Here is a 24370-nt window from a genome sequence, read left to right on the forward strand (position 1 = left end):
CATGATATTTTCTGTCTTCTTATCTATCCCTTTCTTAATTATTCCCAGCATTCTGTTCACTTTTTTGACTGCTGCTGCACATTGAGTGGATGTTTTCAGAGAACTATCCACAATGACTCCAAGGTCCCTTTCTTGAGTGGTAACAGCTAATTTAGACCCCATCATTTTATATGTATAGTTGGGATTATGCTTTCCAATGTGCATTACTTTGCATTTATCAACATTAAATTTCATCTGCCATTTTGTTGCACAGTCACCCAGTTTTGAGAGATCCTTTTGTAGCTCTTCGCAGTTTGCCTGGGTCTTAACTATCTTTAGTAATTTTCCATGGATAATGAAACTTTAAAACCACTTATCATCTGAGCAAAATATAGAGCTAGATGCAAATGCGCACCAGAGGACAACTATCCCCAAACAAATTACTAAGGCTGGATGGATTTCTGGCCAAAAACCTTTCAAATACAATGACTGGAGAGTATTCAGGGCTCTTTAGCTCAGGCATCAAGCCAAAAGGATATGGAACCAGCTCTAATTAGTCATATTAATTTATTTTCAAATAGGATAAAACAGGAAATAAAAATGTAGCGACTGCCAACAAGTACCTTTGCTTTGCGTTTTCACCATTGTCCATTGGGATCAAGTCAGATCATGTTAAAATTAGAAAGCAATAACATTCAAAGGCCCACAATCACAGACTGAAGGCAGGAGCAACAGGAATACCAGGTCTAAATAAACATATACCAGGCAATGTTCTTCTTGTGACCAAAGCACCTAATCAGTGTCATCTATAGCAAAGATCAGGTACTGGGTAGAGATTAACTGGGGTCAGACTAGTTTTTACTAGAAACAAACCAAAGATACAGGATTTCATATCAACAGTGCATCCCAATTATAGCATGTAATCCAGTCATTTGATTGGGAATTAAATGCCAACTCTACTCACGTGCACCATGTGAAATAAAGGATGGAAGATCTCACTGACAGCCCCTTGTCCTGCTGAGTAGGACAGGGGCTGTGGGAATGAACGTTGGCCCAGGAATTAGTTATGACATAGACGGCTTGAAACTTTAACCAAAACTTACTAGCCCAAGGGTTAGACAGCGTGCTCAGATCCCTGTCAGGATGGCTTCCCCTGGAGCTTCGTCCTGAGTTACAGCTTTTGTACCAGGCTCCAGCTGGTAGGCATCAGCAGGGCCAGATTACAGTTATGAGGGGCCTAAGGCTAATGTGGGGAGGGCCTAAGTATGAATGACAAGTTGCAAAAAAAATTATGACATCATCAAACATTTCTCTAAATACATATTTACATATTATTTATTTATGTAAAATGAACAAGTTTATTCTACTCTCGCGACACTCAATCCTTCAAACAGATACTTCTGAGTAAGAGGTAGCAGGATGGATGCTGCACTGTCCTTCTCTCAGGCCTCCTTCCTCGGAGATAGTGGAGTGCTCCTCTGTCTGAGGGTGAACACTGCAACATTCTCCACCCTGCTCATCTCTTTCCACCATGTGCTTCTACCTTCAGCTCTCCACGGGGCACAGTGCAAAGCCAAGCCCTGCAGGTGTTTCCCCCAAGCTATGGACTCTACACCAGTGATTCTCAAAGCCGGTCCACAGCTTGTTCAGGGAAAGCTCCTGGCGGGCCAGACCAGTTTGTTTACCTGCTGCGTCCGCAGGTTCGGCTGATCGCGGTTCCCACTGGCCACGGTTTGCCGCTCCAAGCCAATGGGGGCTGCGGGAAGCGGCGCGGGCCAAGGGATTAGCTGGCCGCCCTTCCTGCAGCCCCCATTGGCCTGGAGCAGCGAACTGCGGCCAGTGGGAGCTGCGATCAGTGGAACCTGCAGACGCGGCAGGTAAACAAACCGGACTGGTCCAACCCGCCAGGGGCTTTCCCTGAACAAGTGGTGGACTGGCTTTGAGAACCACTGCTCTACACCACATACCCTGTCTCACTCTGACCGCAGTCTGGGAGTCAGCCAGCTTTTGTTATGTAAAAGAAAACCACTCTGGTGTAAAATCCACTGAGGTAGAGGAAGTAGTAGTGGGAAAATTACATTGGGTGGCATTGTATTTTAAGCTGTCTTGCTCTGAAAGCTGCCTCCCACTGGCTGAGGACAATGAATTACTGTTTTCACATTGATCCCAAACATTATTTGGGGGATGTTACCCAGTTTATGAAGTTAACCTCCAGTGATTCACCACATCAGGACACTCTGTCACCAAGCTCTTCCACAATTGGAATCATAGAACTGAAAGGGACCTTGAGAGGTCATCTAGTCCAGTCCCCTGCACTCATCGAATATCAGGGTTGGAAGGGACCTCAGGAGATCGTCTAGTCTAACCCCCTGCTTAAAGCAGGACCAATCCCCAGTTTTTGCCCCAGATCCCTAAATGGCCCCCTCAAGGATTGAACTCACAACCCTGGCCTTGCAGCCTAACGTTCAAACCACTCAGCTATCCCTCAGTATTAGCTATTCTAGAATGTGTGATCAGCAACTCTGACATGAGGTTTTTTAAGCATGTGTGTTTAAGTTTAAGTTCTGTGTGCACCAGCCCCCTATAGTTTGCATTTGTTTGTTTTAAGCTTTCTGTAAGAAAAAGGTAACAGCTAGAAGGGACACAGATCTTTAGATGGTTACCCAGTCATAATATTTAGCACTTCTGTACTATGTTAGCTCTTCAGAATCACTGTACAAACATTAAACAAACTTAATCTAAAGCCTTCAGCTTTTGAATGACTAGGAGTTGACAAAACAAACCTATTCCCTGTTGTGTTCTCTTTCCCCCTGAACAAAAAGACTTCACTGAAAATCAGCATCTTAAAAGAACCATTAAGGATCTTTCAAAAGAACAGTCCAACCAAGGCTACTGCAGTGACACCCTTGTTACATCAGATCTGGTATTTGTTTAAGGCTGGTGTTCCTGTTTCATTTGCATGTGTAAATCAAGCAGACCTTGCTTATTTTTTTTTCCCTTAAAGTGCCCAGAGTTTAGGGGAGGAAAGTGAATGAGATTCTGCTTATACCAGATGTGAAAAAGCAGAAGGGATCGAAATCTAGTCTTGTGCAAAAATCTGTTCTCCCTGAAGTCAATACAGCTACACAGGTGTAACGGTCAGCAGGAACGGGCCTGTGTTCTCATTCCCTTCTCGAATCACATCCCATGCTTACCCAACAATTTCCACATGGGGAAGAAGTTAGTTTGAGTTGGGGCAGACAAATGAGGACTAACTTCAGATTTAGCTTTAAGTTTTTGGAATGAAACTCAAAAGATATCAAATGTGAGCTACTTTTATGATGGATTGAATGGCTAGAGAACCAGCAAATGGACAGAACCTGCCTTTAGCCTATTCAGCCAGTCTTTCTATCATAGCCTGCTAAGAAGTGGATTTCAAATCCTTGAGGGAAAGGGGAGGGAGGGAGAAACCTACAACATTGTGTGTTGAGCTTCCTCCAGTGCATGTGCAACCCCTTAAAAGTACAAAGATGCGTTGGCCTGGGGAACTGGGCTGAGCACAAGGAAAGAACTTGGTGGCCCGTGCATCCCAGCACAGAAAAACACATCAAAGGAAAAAATTGGATTTCTTTGATTTTTAGTACAGTTCAACGCAGTATTGAACACAGCGCATCACACAGCTGAAGCCTCTTGATGGAAGCTTCTGTAAAAGTTAAAGGACTGGTATCCAGAATGGGATGTTTTGTTTTTCCTACAAACGTGTGGGAATTCGTTCCGTATACACGGGCGGGGCAATCGTTCTGGCTGGAGCTGGTTAGAGTGTGTGCAGGTTCTGTGCAAGCTTCCCATCCCACGCCTCTGGTACTGCCTCTTCCCGCCGCCCCCACCACAGGGCACTCACCAGTTGTCCAGAAACGGGACCCAGCACACATAGAAGATGATGATGATGGGCGCTAAGACCCAGGAGGCAGCATCCTGGAGCTGCCTGCCAGCCTCAGCCCAGGAGAGGGACAGAGGGAGCCTCTTCCCTCCCTGGCAGCTAAGCAGAGCTCCAGAGAAATCGGGGGTGGGGGGCATAGTGGGGGGACAAAGCCTGCTCAAACTACACCCATGGCTGGCACGGGTTCCCGTAGTAACCAGATTTTTAGTGTCCGGTCACCAGTGTTAACCGGATCCCTGGCAGTGTGTTCCTGCAGCGCGGGCAACGCAGATGGGAGGGAGCGGAGCGGAAGCAGCTGGCTGCCGGCTGGGCTCCTTCCAAGTCTCAGGGGGCTGCTTTGCCTTTCTTGCTGGTGGGAGTGCTCCAGCAGGGCTGCGTGAGCAAGCTCGCTCCCCCTCACCTGGCCCCGGCCGTGCCCCCTTCCTGACCAGTAGGGCCTAAAAATAGGAGGGCCTAAGGCTATAGTCTTATTAGCCTAATGATTAATCCAGCCCTGAGTATCCAGTGTGGGGTAAATATTTGAACTCCGTCCCCCTGACTCCCACACGCTGGTCAGACACAAGGAGACCCCATGAAATTTTCTCCCATTTTTAGAAGCCAAACTTCCAACCAGCTTCTTGAAGCCTTTGGGCAAAGGTCAGATGCTTCCACTTCCCCGGCGGGGTGGAGAGCACAGTCCCAGATTCCTCCTCCTAGGAGGTTAAAATGCCACCCCAGCAGGTGAAATGGGGCCCCCTGATCACGCCTTTGGAAAGGCAGGCAGGGATGGGGGGGGGAGCGTGTGTGTTTATTTTATAATAAGTCCCCCAGCAGCAATTCCATCTCTGCGTGGCAAGCGTGGCGTTCTATGATCTGAGTGTGTGAGCCACATTCCCCTGCGTGTCAGCTCAGGCTCCTGCTCCCAGGAACAAAGCAAGGGCTACCAGTGGAGAGATTCTGGTCCCTCCATGTGTCTGGCAGATACTAATCCCAGCTCTAAGTGGGGACAGTAATAATTTTGTTTTACTGGCCAGGATTGCTGAGCATCCCATAAATCCAGCAGCTGCAGAGGTCATCCTTCAGTGACATCGCATGTGGCTGCCTCGCTCGTAATTTCATCTCTAAATGGAAAATATGATCATTTCATGTTGGAGGCCAGAGCTTCCTGCCTGCTGTTAAACCAGCACATCAATAACGTGTCAGAACTGGAGAGCACGTTTCGGGGCCTGGAGCTGGATTCAAGGGGAGGGGGTCTAGGGTTGCTCCCCTGAGGAAGATGTCTGTGCATTGAAGGAGCAGCTGGAGCAGACTGTCTTTGCTGGATCCCAAAAAACCCAAGAATACAGCAGTCCAGTCAATCTCCCGCGAAGACATCAGGAAGAGGACCTATTGTTCCACACCTCTCCAGAAGTACAAAGGCATGTCCCAGGGCCTGCCTCCTGTTTATCTTTGTAGTGACCCAATGGCTTCAGCTTAGTTTTGTTTTCAGTTCTTGATTTCTTGATTCAAAGACAGACATGGTGAAATTCCCGTGTGGTGTGAACCCACGAGACCAGGAAACACCAAAAGCATTAGCTGAGCCAGGGGAGAACAAAAACGGCCAAGGAGCATGCAGGTCCAGGCCTGGAACAGAGAATCAGAACAATGAATGGCACTAACGCAGAATGGAAAATCAACAGGTGGAAAAGTGAGACATCCAACGGCAGATTTCAGTGACCATCTGTCTTAGATACGTATGGCCCCGATGCTATAGTATGTGAGCACCTCCCTTTTTCTTTCCCACATCTGAGCTTAATTCATCTAAAAACAGAAAGTGAGTTTCTAGGCCTTATAATTGCAGAGAAAATCTATTGCATTAGGGGGTCACATTACAGCAATACACCTCAACTTTTTCTATCCAATCTCCTGTCCTGCAAACCCTTACAACCCTCATTAACTAGATGGTTGGGTCTCAGCTGGCTCGCTCCTCTTGGGAAGTTCCCCCAGATCTTGGTCTCTGGAGAGCACTTGGCCAGGAATTTGCACAGATGGCTGGATTCACTATTCTAGTGGCTCGCTGCTGACATAAAAGACATTAACTGCATGCCATTATAACCAGTGCTAAGTGGGCAGTTTATGGTCAAACATCATAAACATTAGACTCTCTGCTAGTGCGAGGTGTTTCAAAGTATCTATCTCCTAAATAATGGTAGCACCTAGGAACTCCAGTCAAGGTGCAGGTCCCCAGCAGGATAGGTGCTGTACAGACTGACAAGGACAGCCCTACCCCAGAGAACTCACACTCAGACAGGACACAGCAGGTGGAGGAAATGGGAGTGGGGGACAGGTTGAGGTACCCAAATAAAGCAGAGTTTAGCAGGAGAATGGAAATCTCAGCTGGCCACTTGGCTGACCAAGGCCAGGTGGGGGTGGTTGGGGGCAACGTAGCAGAGTTAGGGTCTAAGGAGGGAATTAAGGTGTCAGGTTTATGGATGTCAATGGAGAGTTCTCCCCATGCGGGAAAAAGCACAGAAGGGCTTGATAGAGAAGTGGGCAGAATCATAGAGTTTAAGGCCAGAAGGGCCCACCAGATCATCTACTCTGACCTCCTGCACATCACAGGCCACAGGCAGGCGATCAAGACTGGCATCCTTGGCAGAGTGAAAACCTGGCAGCTGGAGGGGAGTTAAAAGGCCACCAAACATGCTGGAAGTCCACTGGCCCACAGGCCACTCAGCCAACACCTCACACCCACTGTACAGCCAACATCAATGTATCTTCTGGGCCAACACAGAGCCTCCGAGAGCCTCTGCGTTGTGCTTAAACTCAGCTTGTCCTGCCTCCCGAGCGAGGTGTTCTGAGTCGCCAGGACTCAGCTTTCCTACCTGTTCAGCAAAGGAACAGGTTCCCCAAAGAACTGAATGCCAGTCGCCAATCCCTGCAGACTGACAGCACTACACCAAAGGGAATAAACAACAGAAAGTTAAATGACAAGACCCAGCAGCAGGATGAATGGCTAAACTCAATGAAAGAACAGCATGAGCTCAATGAAATCATTGCCCATATGTACAGAGAGAACTGATGCCCTAAATAAGTGGATTCATTACAGTGCCTGGTTTTGTTTGGAGCTGTGTACTCTATATCATATAAAAGCTACGGTATGGATCCTGCCATGCAGTCTGCTAGCAGAGACCCCAGCACCCATATAAAGTCCTACTGAAGTGAACCTGGACACCCCAGATGCATAAGGGAGCCTGTATTGGTGGATCCCATTGCAGGATCAGGGCCTAAGACTCATTCCTCCTTTTTTTAATAGTACTTTGCTTTGTACTTTTTTCCATGTATAATGAAATCTTAGGTTGATGCCAGCTGGACAGAAGTCTATGCTGCTCGATCACTCAAATAACTTGCCCACAGTAATCTTTTCTTCTCTGAAAAATTCCCTTGATTGTGCTATATGTGAAGAAGTTGCATGAAGAAAAAAATATTGGTGAGTTTTGTTTTAGAATCATAGAATATCAGGGTTGGAAGGGACCTCATCTAGTCCAACCACCTGCTCAAAGCAGGAACAATTTGGCCATAAATAACAGGGTGGAGCTTTCCAAAGCAGTCTAGGCAATTTAGAAACATAGTCCACAGAAATGGATGGGAGGTATGTCTCTTTAGTACTCAGGGTGGGCCTTACTGGAAATCCTGGGAGGTGGGCAGGTGCAAGCCCACCCCCATCTAAAGGTCCCTTCCCCAGCCTGGAGAGAGGGACCACTGGACCCGGGAACCAACTGAATACGGGAGACAACTAATGAATAACAGAGTCGGGGTGAAGGTCACAGATTCAAAACTAGGGATCCAGAGGGGGATACCGAGCAGAGAACCCCAGACAATGCCCACTGCTCCTCAAGGCTGTCCGGTGGTATGTGTCTACACTCACTAGACTGCTTCAACATTGTAACCAACACTTTTAAATTCCAGGGATGTCTCAGAGGAGAACCTCAAGAGACCTAGCCAATATCTCCTGCTTATTCTAATTCCTACATCTACATATCTTCTGACCCAAATCAACTAGGTCTCCATTTTGCAGCCTGCTTCCAATTTATGGAAGAAATTCTGCCATACATTTCAGCTGATTAACATAAAAATATTAGTCTGCCTGCTGCTAGCAAGAGGAAGATGCTGGGTAAGTGTGAGGTGAAATCGATAGCTGGGAAGTATCAGTGGAGAGTGATGGCTTCTGTCTTATGCAGTGAAGTGATGTGTAGTACCACAAACTACTAACCATCACCAGGCTTTCACCCTTCCCAGTTATCCGCGTCACACGAGCCATTGTCAGTATCATGGCATATTGGGAGGACTCTGTCCTGAGCTACATAGACACAGACACACACACACACAGAGTCAGTAGGAGTGCACCCGGGTGTATGTATTCAGGAGGGTAGAATTTAACCCTCACAACAAAGCAATGGCTCCAGGCCTGCGAGCATTTATGCATGCGAACAAAATGGGACTGCATCAATTCAGCACAGGCATAAATGCTTGCAGGATCAAGGCCTCAGTGTGTGCATGACTCTACCTAGCCTTCCCCACATGCCCCTAGCACGAGAGAGTGCAGTGCTGGGACGAGATCATCTCACGCACTAATAGCTAGTTGAGGTGATGCTGACAGCAGAGGGAAGCACTCTGAAGCGTTCGCAGCCGTGGTGCCGTCTCCTTTGGTTGAAGGTTCCCACCCACAACGGGCCAATCCAGCCCATAGTTTAGGAGTGCTCTTAGATTCCTCGCAGAAGCTGGGTGCTCCCATTGCAGCGCCCACAAGTAATGCTCTCCTGTCATCCCCACTTGGGTAGGAGACTCCATCCCGTCCTGGGGACGATGACCTGGACTCAGCTATGCACACCCCGTCACCTCTTGTCTGGACTACAGCACAGCGATGTGCCTGGATGTAAAGCCATCTGCCCACAGCAGACGTCAGCCAGTGCAGATAGAGAGAATGAACCACACATGACAGACAGGGTGAAAAGTCTGGTGGTAGAACCCACACAGAAAACAGCAGAACAAGACTGAAAATGATCTGGGAAAAACCACGAGGGGCTGATCACCGATTTCTTTGGATGGCCCCTGAGTGAGATGTTTAGCTCACCTGCTGCTGGTGGGCCTTGCAGCAGAATATACAGGTCCCATAACTACTGAACAATATGTGTCACTTTTAGCAGGGAAACCATTTCCCAGCACAGCCGCCTCTTAGGTAAGCTGCATAAAAATATACCTGCCACCGTTGGGTTCTTATCTATGTTTTCAAAGCCCTATGCCAATTCATCATTTATAAATGGCTTGTAATTATAACAAAAAGAACCGTTTTCTACCAGCAGGCAAACTGATATTTTTTACTCTCTTTTGTAAAGTTAAAACTACTCTTTGTTTACGTGTCTCCTCTCCTAGCCATCTCCAGCACGAGCAGTAACAAGCAAAGCGAGGGGCGGACCTGTCAGCCATGCTCTGCAGCTGTGCCTATTTGGGCTTCACTATTAATCCCATCCATACAGACAGTACTCTGGAATTGGATAGAGAGTGAATTCAGAACTGATTGGTAGCAGGAGAACTAGCCACCCGTCACTTGCCTACAAACACAGGGCAGGGCTTTGTTACAAAGCTGCCTCCCACCGACCCCACTTCCAAAGATTCACCAGACAGCTCACAGTGACTTAGCCCCTGATGCTCACTCAGATCCAGGCCCACTGAACCCTACACCCATTGAAGTCAGTGCGATTCTGCACAGGCAGGAGGTGCTCTCTGCATGGATCTGACTGCAGGACTGGGGCCTTCATATCATCGTGGTTGTTCCTACGAACAGGCATGGGTTAACCCGACTGAAGGCTTTTTACTACATCAGTTAACTATTGATCTCAGCTACACTGCAGCTGTGATTCAGTGTCCTTCAAACAACACTGCATTTGTCTTAGCTCCCTGGTTGTCCCCACTTACTTTGCCAACTGACGTCCTTTGACTCTCTATCCTCAGGAACTCACTGCTTTCCCTGACCCTAAACCAATTAAATTTGGTTTTGTACCCTGTAGCATGTCTTCGTTCTCATTTGGAACAATTATTTAACAGCAAGGGAGTTGGTATGTTTTTCACCCTGGCTGGAGACAGCTCCATTTAATAATTAACATAATGTAACTTTACTTAAGAGGACAGTCCCTTTCAGCTTCCAGTGGCTGGGCTGCAGAAACTTCAGAACAATTCTCTGAGTATTAAGAAACAAAACTAACAAAATTCTCAGCCAGCAGGACAGATTCCCCCATTTCCCTCTCCAAAACACAAAGCGCTTGTTTCTCTGGAGAATGTTTGTTTGTGTTCCTTAGTGATAGCTATCAATAAAGTTACTATGGAACCAACTTCAGATAGCTTAAGGAGCTAACCAAATGACAACTACAAGGAAATGGGCAACACCTGCTCTGTTTAGGGCTAAGCACCATGGGTAAAGTTATCGAGAACGTTGACGATAGAAGCCTGAGTCTCCTTGACTTTCCTGGCGTTCTTGGAATTTTGGGGCGGGAGGGATCAGTAGAGTTGATTGCTGCAAAAATGGAAGGAGAACAACAACACAAGCAGGAAAGGTTTGCTAGCAGCCACAATGTATCCGTTCTTTCATGGGCTCATTCCAAGGCCAGGCTGGCAAGTGTATTTACTTGGCTTTTTTGTTTTTAGAAGACACTGGCACAGCATGGGAGATCCAATTGTCACTCCAGACCAGCAGCTGCATTGAGATGATCATGTGGGAGCTGTGGTCAAAAAGGTATATACTCACCTCCGCCTACCCAGAAGAGTTCAGCATTATCTTTTGGATATCTTTGCTACCCTCATCCGTGCCTTTGTCACTGAAAGGTTGGACTGTTGCAATATGCTCCACATGGGTCTATAGATTAAAGCAGTTCAGAAACTGGAACTGGTACAGAAGACAGTCACTTGCTTCTTAAACAGGGCATCTTCAAGACAGCATCTATCTGCCTAAGGAATTTCTATGGTCCACCATTACTATACAGTCAGAGCTCCTCACAGCCATGAATGTGTTTATCTGAACGCCTGGGTGATGCAGGGCATTGCTGTTATCCCATTTTACAGATAGGAATGGAGGCACAGAGAGACTAAGGGGCTGTCTACACAGCAACTAGACACCCACAGCTGGCCCGTGCCGGCCAACTCGGGCTAGCAGGACGCGGGCTGTGAGGCTGTTTCACTGCAGTGTACACATTCTGACTCAGGCTGGAGCCCGAGATATGGGACCCTCCCACCACATGGGGTCCTAGAGCCCAAGCTCCAGACCGAGAAGTCAGAAGTCTACACAGCAATGAAACAGCCCCGCAGCCTCAGCCCCGCAAGCCTGAGTCAGCTGGCCAGGGCCAGCTGCAGGTGTCTAGTTGCCACGTAGACAGACCCTTGGTGACTTTCCCAAGGTTGCACAGGAAGCCTGTGTGGAGCAGAGAATGAACTGAAAACTCACAAGTCCTGGACTATTGCCCTAGCCACTGGACCAGCGTCTGTCTCCAGCACCATAAAGTACCTGGGCCACCAGGGGTACATAAGCCAGGTCTAAGCAGGGTCTTTTGCCCTAGCCAGTGAGATATGGGTCTTTTGTGTTCGGTGTTCTCCCTTGCAGCAGCCAGTACATTTATCCAGGCATTTATTTATATGATGCTCAGCTGAGGCTTCTCAGGAAGGCAAACGATCCACAATGCACATAACCAGTTGTGCTGCGCAGTACATGAAGGAGAAAATCCCTCTTAACTCCTATGGCAACCAGCTTTCAGCCTGGAGGGCAAGAGCTGATTACCCTTATTATCTTAGCCTGTGTGACTACACATGGAATGATCTCACCCTTTATAAAACCCAGCCCCAGCATCTGACTTGATGCCCTCCTCCTGCTCAGCTGTGACGGAGCACTCCATGGAGCTGCTTCCAGGAAAGAACAGCTCTCTGTTTGGAGTGAGACAAGTCATAGTCTGAGGCAGGAAGGGCCCCCTCAAAGCCTGACCTCCTGTGTATCCAAGGCTACCCAACGTCCATGCTGTCTAGCACACTGCTGTAGAATAATACAGGGGACATCTGTACACAAGTTGTTTTTTCAGGTGAAGTCATTACATGGTACATTTGGTTTCAGAGTAGCAGCCGTGTTAGTCTGTATTCGCAAAAAGAAAAGGCGTACTAGTGGCACCTTAGAGACTAACCAATTTATTTGAGCATAAGCTTTCGTGAGCTACAGCTCACTTCATCGGATGCATGTAGCTCACGAAAGCTTACACTCAAATAAGATGGTATATTTGGGTAAATACATTTAGAGCGGTTATACGTCAGCAAAGGGAAAGTGACCAAAATGAAAGGCCAGGGACTGATGAAATGGGATGCTAGGGAGGGTAAGTGGTGAAATACGGTGGCATCTAATTTGCAGGTCTCCCATCAATTCCCACCACTTTCTAAAGATAATGATGAAGCCAGCTGTGTCCCAGAGCAGCCTGAGGAACCGAGTATCTTCTGAGTCATTGAATATTAACACAAACCAATGGCTCTGCTGACTTCACTTTAAGGTTATGAGCAATATGGAGGCCTTGAGCAGAACTCAGAAATTAATCATTTCCAGTGTTCTATTCTATATAGGTTTTTATACCCTGCTCACCATCACTGTATTATCCGAGCACCTTCCAGTAGTCGATTAAGCAACGTGACTACACATCCGTCATGTGTTGTTTGTGCTCTCATCCCCCGCAGAGAGAGAAGTGCTTGGAGCGGAGTGTCTTGTTTGGGTAGGGTTCTTTTGTTTGTTGGGTTAAATATCCCTGTTGCTATGTGTGTATATTAGATAAGGCAAGGTCAGAGAAATGCACCTTGCACTTGGAAAGAAAAGTGGCAAGGTCTGCCATGGCCCGTTATTCCCGGGGAGCTCAGTGCAGTTTCGGACCACCCCCAAAGAAGGTTCTGTCTCCTGCACAGAGAGGCGTGGTCTTTGTCCCAGCGCTTTAAACAGGTTTTTAGGTATCCTGGGCCCAGGTCATGGAGCGCTTTGAAGAGAAGGATTGAAATTTTGAACTTGATTCAAAATTCTGTGGGAGGCCAATGTAGAGAGTGGAGGGCAGGTACGATGTGTTCACAGTAACCTGTGTTGCTGAGGAGAGGCACTGCAGTGTTTTGTACAAGTCAATTTCCTAAGTGCTGCAGGTTTCATGTCCAGGTATACGGAATTGCTGTAGTACGGCTGAGAGGTGACAAAGGCTTGAATAACTGAGGCCGGGTCTTTGTCTGTCAGGATGGGATGGATTCTCCGAGCCAAGCGGTGTTGGTAGGAAGCATTATTCATGCCCATTGTGATGTAAGACCTCACTGTTAGTGGGAAATCGCCTAGACCAGTGTTTCCACAGAACTGCTGCCTAGCCATTCGGTCCCTAGTCTGTAGCGGTGCATTGGGTTCTTCCGTCCTAAGTGCAGGACCCTGCACTTATCCTTATTGAACCTCATCAGATTTCTTTTGGCCCAATCCTCCAATTTGTCTAGGTCCTTCTGTATCCTATCCCTCCCCTCCAGCGTATCTACCACTCCTCTCAGTTTAGTATCATCCGCAAATTTGCTGAGAGTGCAATCCACACCATCCTCCAGATCATTTATGAAGATATTGAACAAAACCGGCCCCAGGACCGACCCTTGGGGCACTCCACTTGATACTGGCTGCCAACTAGACATGGAGCCATTGATCACTACCCGTTGAGCCCGATAATCTAGCCAGCTTTCTACCACCTTATAGTGCATTCATCCAGCCCATACTTCCTTAACTTGCTGACAAGAATACTGTGGGAGACCGTGTCAAAAGCTTTGCTAAAGTCAAGAAACAATACATCCACTGCTTTCCCTTCATCCACAGAACCAGTAATCTCATCATAAAAGGTGATTAGATTAGTCAGGCATGACCTTCCCTTGGTGAATCCATGCTGGCTGTTCCTGATCACTTTCCTCTCATGCAAGTGCATCAGGATTGATTCTTTGAGGACCTGCTCCATGATTTTTCCAGGGACTGAGGTGAGGCTGACTGGCCTGTAGTTCCCAGGATCCTCCTTCTTCCCTTTTTTAAAGATTGGCACTACATTAGCCTTTTTCCAGTCATCCGGGACTTCCCCGGTTCGCCACGAGTTTTCAGAGATAATGGCCAATGGCTCTGCAATCACAGCCGCCAATTCCTTCAGCACTCTCGGATGCAACTCGTCCGGCCCCGTGGACTTGTGCACGTCCAGCTTTTCTAAATAGTCCCTAACCACCTCTATCTCCACAGAGGGCTGGCCATCTCTTCCCCATTTTGTGATGCCCAGCGCAGCAGTCTGGGAGCTGACCTTGTTAGTGAAGACAGAGGCAAAAAAAGCATTCCCCATATTTGCAATGGGGATAACAGCAGCCCTGCCTTGCAAAGGGGTGGTGTGAGGACAAGCACACTAAAGATGAGAAGCGCTCAGATGCTGTGGTCATGAGGCCAGATAAGCACCTCAGATAGATGATTTTGTCTTCCAGCTAGAAGGTTTCACCCATGGAAAAATTCCAGTGACCTTCCAAGGAAAAGTCCCGGTTTGCCCAATGTCTGCAATGAATATAGATCATCATCTCTTCGGCTTTGGGTTTATGGCTGCTCACACTGGCCATCTGGGCTACCTGGTTCATTTTGCAGCACATATTGTTCTTCATTTCTGAGGGCTGGAATCTCTCGTAGCCACTCACAAGAAAAGAACCATGGAGGAGAGCAAGAGGATAGTGCTACCAGCACATGTCCAGGTGGCCACAATGGCGCAGGAGCGGGCAAGGCAATGTTTATTCAAGCATCCATTTGGAGGGATGATAAAGAGACATTTGAAACAAATGATTTGGGGGAGGGGTGAAGGGAAAGGAGTGGGAAAGGAAGAGGTAAAGGTGTCTGATCTGAGTGTAAGGGGCTGTCAAACTGGATTGTGCAGAAGGGTGTGTAGTGATAATAAATTCCTATACAAGAGTTCCCGCAGCCCAGCTGGAAAACTTTACATGTGTTGCTAATAGAAAAGTAAAAATTAGACCATGGCCCCCAATTAGCAATACCAAACCGAAGTGCCTTTCCTTATGTATCTATATATGACATGCACCTGTGTTTAGAAATAGCCACGTTGTTGGACTTCCACAAAATAAAGAACAGTTACCGCTAGATATTTATATGAACATGCGGGTAGACAGATTCTAAGGAGCACACGGTGTGTAACTCCATTCATGGGTGTGTGTATACACCAGGGCTCAGAATACTATGGGGGCCTCAGAATCTTCTTCTACCCTGGGTTTTTATTATAATATTAATTAATGTTAGGAGGGCAGTTAAATTCTTCATATAAAAGAGAAATGCAAAAGGATTATTAATAATTCCCAGTGAGTTGAATATGATGATGATTATTATTGTTGTCTCACTAATTATGTGAACAGGCTATGGTATAAGGAATTGTGATGATACTAGACTTAGATTTCAAATGTGCACACATGATCCCGCCATACGGTGAGATTTGTTTGCAAGGGCTGCTTTTTCTCCAGATTATGTAACAGTACTAACAGCTTCCCATATGCCATTTCTCTCAAACCCTCTCATCTTCACTGTAAGGGGAATTGCTTGATATGCCATAAATTAACAGTTCGTACTACTGACTGAATCCCTGTTAATCTGAAAGACACACACTGTAGATGCCTGATAGTGAGAGGCAGAGTGTTTTACCTCTAGGTCCCTGGTTCAAATCCAGCTCAGCCCAATTCAGCTAACAGCTTTTAAATTGCACATTTGGATGGTCTCAGCCAGGTTAGTGGAGCCACACCACCAAAAATATGTGCAATAGTTAGCTGCCTCCACAGAAAAGACTAGGACCAAATGGGCAAGAAAACTCAATTACCCTCCCCCTCCTAGAGAGCTTCTCTCAGGCACATTACGGGTCTGGTCCACTGTCAACTGGAGTCAATGGCAAGAATTCACTGGATTGGCCCCCCTACCCCTACCATTGTCCATCATAGGTAGTGCACTACTGTAAGAACATAAGAACGGCCAGACTGGGTCAGACCAAAAGTCCATCTAGCCCACTATCCTGTCTTCCGACAGTGGCCAATGCCAGGGGCCCCAGAGGGAATGAACAGAACAGGTGATCATCAAGTGATTCATATTGTCTTCGCTATATGGCTTAACAGAGGACTGTAGTCTTCAGTCTACCTCTCTGGTTCCTTTCAACAGAACTTTAATTCACTTTTAATTTAAAATGACACGCTGCTGATTTCACATCTCCTCCACTGCATCAGATCAGACAGATAATGATTCATCTAAACCCTGTCTACAAGTCAAGAACAGCCTCTGTTCATTTAGACCTTTCATTAAACATGCAAAGCTGGGGAAATTACCTCCGTTTGCTTTCTCCAAACTGTCAGAATCTCCACCTGTCTAGACTAATCCTCAGGCAATTTCCACATGAGAAAAAGGAAATATTGTTGAGTTAAATCTGATCAGGGCAATGACAACCAAGTCCAGTCTCTGGGAAGCTGTTATTTCTTCACAGCCAGGATCTTTTAGTTTAATGACTGACAGGCAAAAGCTGTTTTTCTGTTTGATATGCAAAGGAATGTTTAGTTAGTATCCAAAAATCCAAAGGCAGGGACTGGTGGCTCGTAGATTCCCTGTCAGAATCACTGACATTTCCGACTTCAAGTATATTTGCTCCTCAGCTGAGATTTCCAAAGTCCAGTTCCCATGTCACGATCCCCAGGCTGCAGTCACCTCCATGGGGAGAGAGAGTGAGTGGGTCTGAAACTGAGCTGGGCCAGCCAGACCCCCTGATTTGCATGAGCCCCCTTCAGAAGCTCAGTGGATCCAGACCAAAGTGCAGGTGCAGAGCTCTTCTGTGACGATCCGACCCACGGGAGGACTGCTCCGGTGGGAGTCAGGGCTAAGGCATAGATCCTCAAAGGCATCAAGTACCAAAATACCTTTGAGGATCCAGCCTAAGGCCCCCTGAGTTCAGGGTTCATCCCTTGCACTCTGCCACTGCCGAAAATGTTAAAAATCAAATGTATTCTTCACCATTTCTGTGCTTTGTTTTGCATGTCAGACAATGGAGCTAGATTGCTCTGCAGAGTCAATCCCGTACCCCCTGCGGTGGTGTCTGAGATCAGCAGGGCAGGGCAATGCTTAATTTATATAGATTTGCATGCCCTTAAATATATGGAAACCACTCTGTTCATAGGAGGCTTGTAAGCCCACCCCCTTCTTTTTTACAACACAAAGAGAAACATCCTTAGCTGCTGTTCATCAATGTAGCTCTGCTGAAGTTAATGAACTAAGCCGATTTACACCATTTGAGGATTGGGCCCACCATCTACATGGTTACTCCTTAAGCCATTGAAAGAGAAAGATTTTGGAAGACTGTAGCACAGATGGATGCCCTGATCGTCGGAGCCCTGGGTGCCTGGGACCCCTGCAACGAGCGTGTGCTGTGAACCTGCGGGCTCGGTCGACGCTACGCACGGCTCATGCGGTACCTCATGGTCTCGGACACCATCCGATGGTCCAGGGACATCTACATCGAACACATTACCGGCCACCAACAGCACCAGGAGGCGTGAGCCAGAACGACATCGTGCATCAACTATGAGAAAGGGACAGAGAGACTTTTTCCGTTGGACCATATGAACTGGACCCATAAACTCACTGAACATTAAATCTCACCAAATGAGGGTAAATCCATCCTCATCATCGTATCCACTCATTATACTCCACACCTGAACATAGCCATTAAATGAACAACATACCCCCATATCGCAATGTCTGTACTTCAACCCATTAACCTTTTACCCCCAATTGGAGATATTGCAGATTATGTATTCCTTACGCCATCCGATCCTAAACCGAACTTTGCACCCCTTGATAATCTGTACCTTATTCCCTGGTAACCAGAAATTCTACGCTTAAACTCGGTACCATTTTTTTTTATTTTAACATCATCTTAATAAAATTATTACACTCTCGTCGATGCACAAATTGTTCTCTGCACAGTCCCTCCCCACCCCCCACACAAGGAAATGAGTGTAGAGAATTTGGAACAGAAGAGTTAAAAGAACTTATTAGCCAAGATGGTCCTGCCCAGACAGCGACAGGACGAAATCAGACTTCCAAGCATACAAAAGGCGCGTACACATCCCTCGGGAAATCAGCCCAATTCAATATCCTTTGAACCCAATTAGTCCTGCTTGATGCAGAGCTGAATGGAGTGTGCTCGGCTTTTTATTTCTTAGCATGCGTTCCCTGCACAATTCCCATCACCAGTGGACCGGGGAGAGACTTCGCAGAGCACGGAGCGCCGTCTAAGCTTAGACCGTGCTGGCGGGATGGGGAGGCCACTGCATTCACACAGCAGCAGCAGTGGCAGCGGCATATGTTTGCAAATTCTCCTCTCCAAAGCAATGGAAATGCTGGCGGATGGGAAAGAAAGGAGAAAGTGAGCCCTGGAGGGGATAATGAAAGTAATTAATAGAGTGGCCAGCCCTGGATGCTGCTCATGCGCTGGGGCTAATAAGTGACTCAGCTCTCTTGGGGTCCCTTGGACAGGAAGGGTTTATGAAATCAATGTTCCCTTGTAAGGCGAGCAGGCAGGGCTTCCTAGAGCACCGTGTTTGTACAGGGCAGGCTGCTGTGTGTCTCTTCGGAGCCCATGCCTGGCCACAGCTAACGCCCAGACAATGCTGCCCTCCCCGCTCGGCTGTGAGCCTTTGAAGCCAGGCCTGAAACCTCACGAGAGCCCCAGGGGAACCCTGAGCCTGGGGTCTAGGGCGGAATTCAGCCCTTTGTCTGGTACCGCTTGGCCTCCCAGCAGGAGTTCAGGCCTCACCAGCTGCTGTCAGGTGCACAATGGTGTTTAATGCACACAGCACGTTGTCATCATGGAAATGGCTTCAGCTGTTTAACCTAGAGACACTGGACCAGCCCTCCAGCTGGTGTAAATCAGTGTAGGTCTATTGATTTCAATGGGCCAAACGCAGCCATGGTGCAGCCAGGTACCGCTCCACTGCTGTGAACGGAATGGCAGCTACTTACACCAGGCCTGAATCTGGATCCGTGTCACTAACTTGCATCATACAACAAGACCAGTAACTGCATCACTGTCATTCAAATGACTTGATTGGTCAGAGCTGTCTGCCGGGTTTACTGAGCTGACACTTCGACCTTTCTTCTACCAACTCAGTCTGACATCGCCACCCTCTAAAGAAAGCCCTGATTGACACCCGTCAGCTCACACATGGGCTAAAACCCCCATAACATTCACCAAATAACCCCCCACCTGTAGGCTAACGCATGGGCCCTGCACAGAGCATAAGTGAGATCAACTGTCAGAAATCCTGCTTCGGTAGGCAGAGGGCTGTGCCAGAGACACACCAGAGCTGAGAAAACCCCCTGGCTACTGCGTGCCCCCAGTGAATTTACTGATGCCTCTAGTCTCTTTCTATGCATTGGGGCTGCTGAACACCCCACGGAGCACACAAGGGTCGTAAACTCCTCGTGTGGGCTCCCTGCATCCTACTAGCCGTGCCCTAGATCACTGAGACCAGACTGCGACGGAGCAGTTTCCTGAACCAACAGCATCAAGGGAGGCAATCTGGGCGCTGCCCTGTTGGGCAAGGAGACTAGGCTGGACGAGCTTCCTGTTTGCCCCTATCCTATTTGCCCCTCTCTGCAGAGTTTGCAGCATGATAGAAGGAAAACCAAAGCACTTGACTATAAAATATCACAATTCCCAGAGGACTGTTTTCATTTCCTGTGTTCAGATCCACCTTCTCCTGCTGCCAGACAGAAACCTCATCCGGGTAGGGGGGGAAAGGTGTCCCAGACAAATTCGTGTTTCCATCCAGAGAGATGCTTTCTGTCCCCGTTTCAGAGAGTCAGCGCTGAGACCGATTTCCATTGTTCAGCAGCACTGTGGGAGCAATGTATGAATGGATATTCCAGACATCAGAGGCTGGCCCTGTGCCCCTACGTCATCCAGCCTGAAACTGGTTACATTTCAATATGCTACTTCTGTATTTTTGACCTTGAAATATAGGGCACTCTGGCACAAAGCTGATCTATGCTGATTCTCTAGAGCCAATCTATACTCTACGTACTGCCAGAACACACATATCCCTTAGTCGGAGTGTTGCATATTGGGTAGGTTCTGAGAGGAGTTGGCAGGAGAACCTACTTGATTACTACAGGCCAGACTGTTCTCTTATAAAGTCATAGACTTAGACTTTAAGGCCAGAAGGGACCATCGTGACCATCTAGTCTGACCTCCTGCATGTTTGAGGCCACAGAACCTCACCCACCCACTCCTGTAATAGACCCCTAATCTCCGGCTGAGTTACTGACATCCTCCAATCAAAGACTTCAAGTTACAGAGAATCTACCATTTACTCTAGTTCAAACTATCAAATGGCCTGTGTCCCACGCTGCAGAGGAGGCAAAAACCCGCCAGGGTCTGCCAGTCTAACGTGAAAAATTCCTTCCCGACCCCAAATATGGCAATCAGTTAGACCTTGAGTATGTTGGTGAGACCCACCAGCCAGACACCTGGGAAAGAATTCTCGGTAGTAACTCGGAGCCCTCCCTACCTAGTGTCTCACCTCTGGCTGGTGGAGATATTTGCTGCTAGCAGTCACCAATGGGCCACATGCCATTGTAGGCAATCTCATCATCCCATCTCCTCCAAAAACTTCTCAAGTTGAGTCCTGAAGCCAGTGAGGTGTTTTGTTCCCACAGTTCCCCTTGGAAGGCTGTTCCAGAACTTATGACCATCAGTGGCAAAACTGCCACTGAGTTTGATGACAACAGCATTGATGCTAATTTTCATCAGTAAGAGGGTCCTACACTACCATAGATATGGGTGGGTGGGTGTATATATAACTGCGGAAGAGATCTCAAGTATTGCAAAGTTATTCATCTTGTACACTGGATTTATCAGCACTGGGATTTTGAAAAATCATCCAGTTGCTGTGAGACACCAGATGATGTGACAGACAATTGGTAAATGAAAACATCTTGTTTTTCCCTGAGGATTCCCATCCATCTACACACACACACTGAGTTTATCAATGAAGCAGAAATAATTTAGGTAAAAGGAAAACTGTCTACACGTCCCACTAACTGCAGCAAACTTCCTTGAAGCAAGACAGGATAAGGGAGAAAGAATGTAAGCAACGGTATAAAGCGTGGTTCCGCTCAGACAAGTGTTTAGCTCAGGCTTTGTGGAGATCCATATTTCTTGTGTCTTGATGCCTTCCAGATCAAATGTGATCATTTGGGACCAGATCTGGATTCCCTTGCTCAGAGACAGTAGCACCAAACAGCCCCAAATTGCTACTCAAAGTGATTAAGAATATTAAAACCTGACCAGGGGCGAAAGTAACTCAAAGGACTTACCGGTACTCTGGAGTCCTGAGCCGGGGGGACATGGCCTCAACCGGAAGGGGCGTGGCCACAACCAGAAGAAGCGGGGCCGGGCCCTTTAAATCAAGATTTAAAGGCCCCAGGGCTCCAGCTGCGGTTGGGACCCCCGGGGCCTTTAAATCACCCCCAGAGCTACCAGCTGCAGAGGCGGCTGGGAGCCTCGGGGCTCAGGGGCGATTTAAAGGGCCACGGGCTCCGGCCACCGCTACCACAGTGGAGCTCTGGGCCCTTTAAATCACCGCCAGAGCCCTGCCGCGGCTACCCCAGGGGCTTAGACGGCGGGGCTCGGTTAGCTCTTTAAAGGGCCTGGGGTCTCCGGCAGCTGCGGGGAGCCCCAGGCCCTTTAAAGCGCCAGCCTGGGGAAGCCGGTCCGGTACGGCATACTGGCTCTTGCCGGTATGCCGGACCGGACCAGATCAGATCGGCTTACTTTCACCTCTGAACCTGACCCTTTACAATCTGACCTATTTTGTAACCATCACCCCCGCAAATTCAGACTGAGCTCTCAAAGTCAGGCTCCGTTCTCTCCAGCTTACTCATCAGCACTGGTTGGCCAGCCAGAAAGATGTATCTACACACATCAAGAATCAAGGTAACTATCCCTAGGTTCATGTGTGTAGCAACCCTACCTATTACTAGACATTGACGAACAAAACTATACAGCAAAATTTTATCCAGCCAGCAAAGACTAACCATTGCTGGAGTAACTCTATGTGTCCAGCAATTATGGCACAGAGAAGCTGGGTACTAGAGATTAAGTTCACACTAGACTGGAATGAGAACAAGGAGTGGGAGGCTTACAAAACCAGAGAGGAGAGGAACTGAAACTTGGCAGTTAAGGTGGAAATGAGCAACCTGCCTGATGAAGGCTTAAGGAAATGAGCTGAAACATTCCAGAATTAAAAAGCCCCTACAAAGAGCACTGATAAGGCCAACTAAGGAAAACAGGATTAAAATGCATGGAATTCAGAGCAATAAGAAACATATTATTTCTGTGTGCTGAATGCCCATCCCCATTGTGTGTGTGTGTGTGAGAGAGAGAGACACCCATTCCTGAGTGTGAGTTACACATCCCTTTCTGTGCTTGATCCACACAGGATGGGTCTGTGACTGGTAAAGCTTCCAGCGTGGGGACTGAAGGCCTGACCAACCCCTTCAATGGGAGTCTTTCCCTTGATCCCTAGAGAAGCCCTTTGGGTCCTACTGTGACAGGAAGAAGCGTTGGCTTTGATGGCTACCCTCCCTATCTGTCAGCCCGGCTTTCGAGGGACCAAGCTGCCAGTCAGGCCTCACAGGAAGGGGAGATAGAAGCAGGCCTGTTGGAAGAAAAGGGCCATGCTGGGAGAAGAAAGAAAGTGACCCAATTTCTCCCCTGGAATATGACACATGGTCAGGGTGTGAGGGAGCCCTGGCACCTGGAGAGGAGGGGAGCCTGGGAGACAGTTGTGGGACTGGGGGGAGCAAAGAGATCTGTGTGAGTAGGAAGGAGGGGAAGCAGCCTGCTACAGGCACACCTATGTGAGGAGTCTCTGAACTTCCTCTATGTACTGTATTGGAGGTTGGCTTTGAAGGATTGTGTGTCCCATGGTGCAGTGGTGGGCAGGGCTGAGCTTCCAGGGTCAGACTGCTGCAGGGGGTCGGTGGTCTTAATTTGCGGGGCAGGGAGCTGGAAGAAAGAGCTATCAGGTCACTCCCCGTTGGTCTGGGCTGAGGAGAAGCTGCGACCAAGCCATGTTGAGTTGCCGAGGTTGAAGACACGCAACCAGGATTAAGGCGACACGACAGTTGACCACTTGTTCGCGCTGAGCCTTAGCTCGTGGACGCCTTCTCCGCAGTGAGGCACTGAGGGCGGAAGCTGGGGGTTGTGCAGCTCTGAATCTGGCTGACAGTTGAGGAAAGAGTTAGTTCCCCTGGGCGATTGCTGTCTACCATGACAATTGCTACTGCCAGCTAGCGTTGTGCGGGTCACGGTACCACACTGCCTCACTCCTTGTTCCAGCTAGACGGCCTTTTCCGGACACACAGAGTGCTGGCCTGCACTCCCGCTCACCCCGCGAGGGGCCCAGGGCTGTCTGCTTAGGGGACACTGGGCACGCAGGGATGGGGTGGAGCAGCATATAAAGCCCAGAGTGCTGGTTAGGTTTACGTTCCCACTTGCTTTGGAAAGCTGCAGCCAGTAGCTGAGCTGTTGCAGCACCACCTACTGGTCTAGTATAGATATAACACCTTAGTCTGTATTAACTTGGTGCATGTTCGATTGTATGCTGCGAGGGTAACTTTTAAGTCAAATTGTGTTGGTTTTATTCTGGGTGTTTGCTGCCTGCATAGGATCCATTATTTAGATTTTTGTACCCACAGCTGTCCAATTGGAGGCACCGCCAACTACAAATATTCACAGGAGTAAGAGGGCTACTGCAGCGGGGTGGCTAGCGAATTCCCAGCTAATTCCCCATCTCAGCTGGGACCCCCCAGGATCTCCACAATCCTTAACGGCATAAGGCACCAAGGCAGCAGGTGAATGTGTCTTGCTCCTGAGTAACCCGGGAAGGAAGCGGGGGGTGGGGGGGGTGTTCGCTGGTTGGAGGGACAATGCTTCAGTGGCATTCTTCTCTTCACGCAACACACAGTCAACCTGTGGAACTCTTTGCCAGAGGATGTTGTGGAGGCCAAGACTATAACAGGGTTAAAAAAAGAACTAGATGAGTTCATGGAGGCTAGGTCCCTCAATGGCTATTAGCCAGGATGGGCAGGAATGGTGTCCCTAGCCTCTGTTTGCCAGAAGCTGGGAATGGGCGACAGGGGATGGATCACTTGATGATTACCTGTTCTGTTCCTTCCCTCTGGGGCACCTGGCATTGGCTGCTATCCAAAGACAGGATACTGGGCTAGATGGACCTTTGTTCTGACCCAGTAGGGCCGTTCTTATGTTCTGATTCAGAGAACTTTGGGCTGCACACCCGAGAGTTTAGTTGTTCTTCTGACACAAACCCCAACCAAATATGAAATAAATCCACATTGCTCCTGTG

The sequence above is a fragment of the Lepidochelys kempii genome, chromosome 5, assembly GCF_965140285.1.
Source record: "Lepidochelys kempii isolate rLepKem1 chromosome 5, rLepKem1.hap1, whole genome shotgun sequence".
In the NCBI taxonomy this organism is placed as follows: domain Eukaryota; kingdom Metazoa; phylum Chordata; order Testudines; family Cheloniidae; genus Lepidochelys; species Lepidochelys kempii.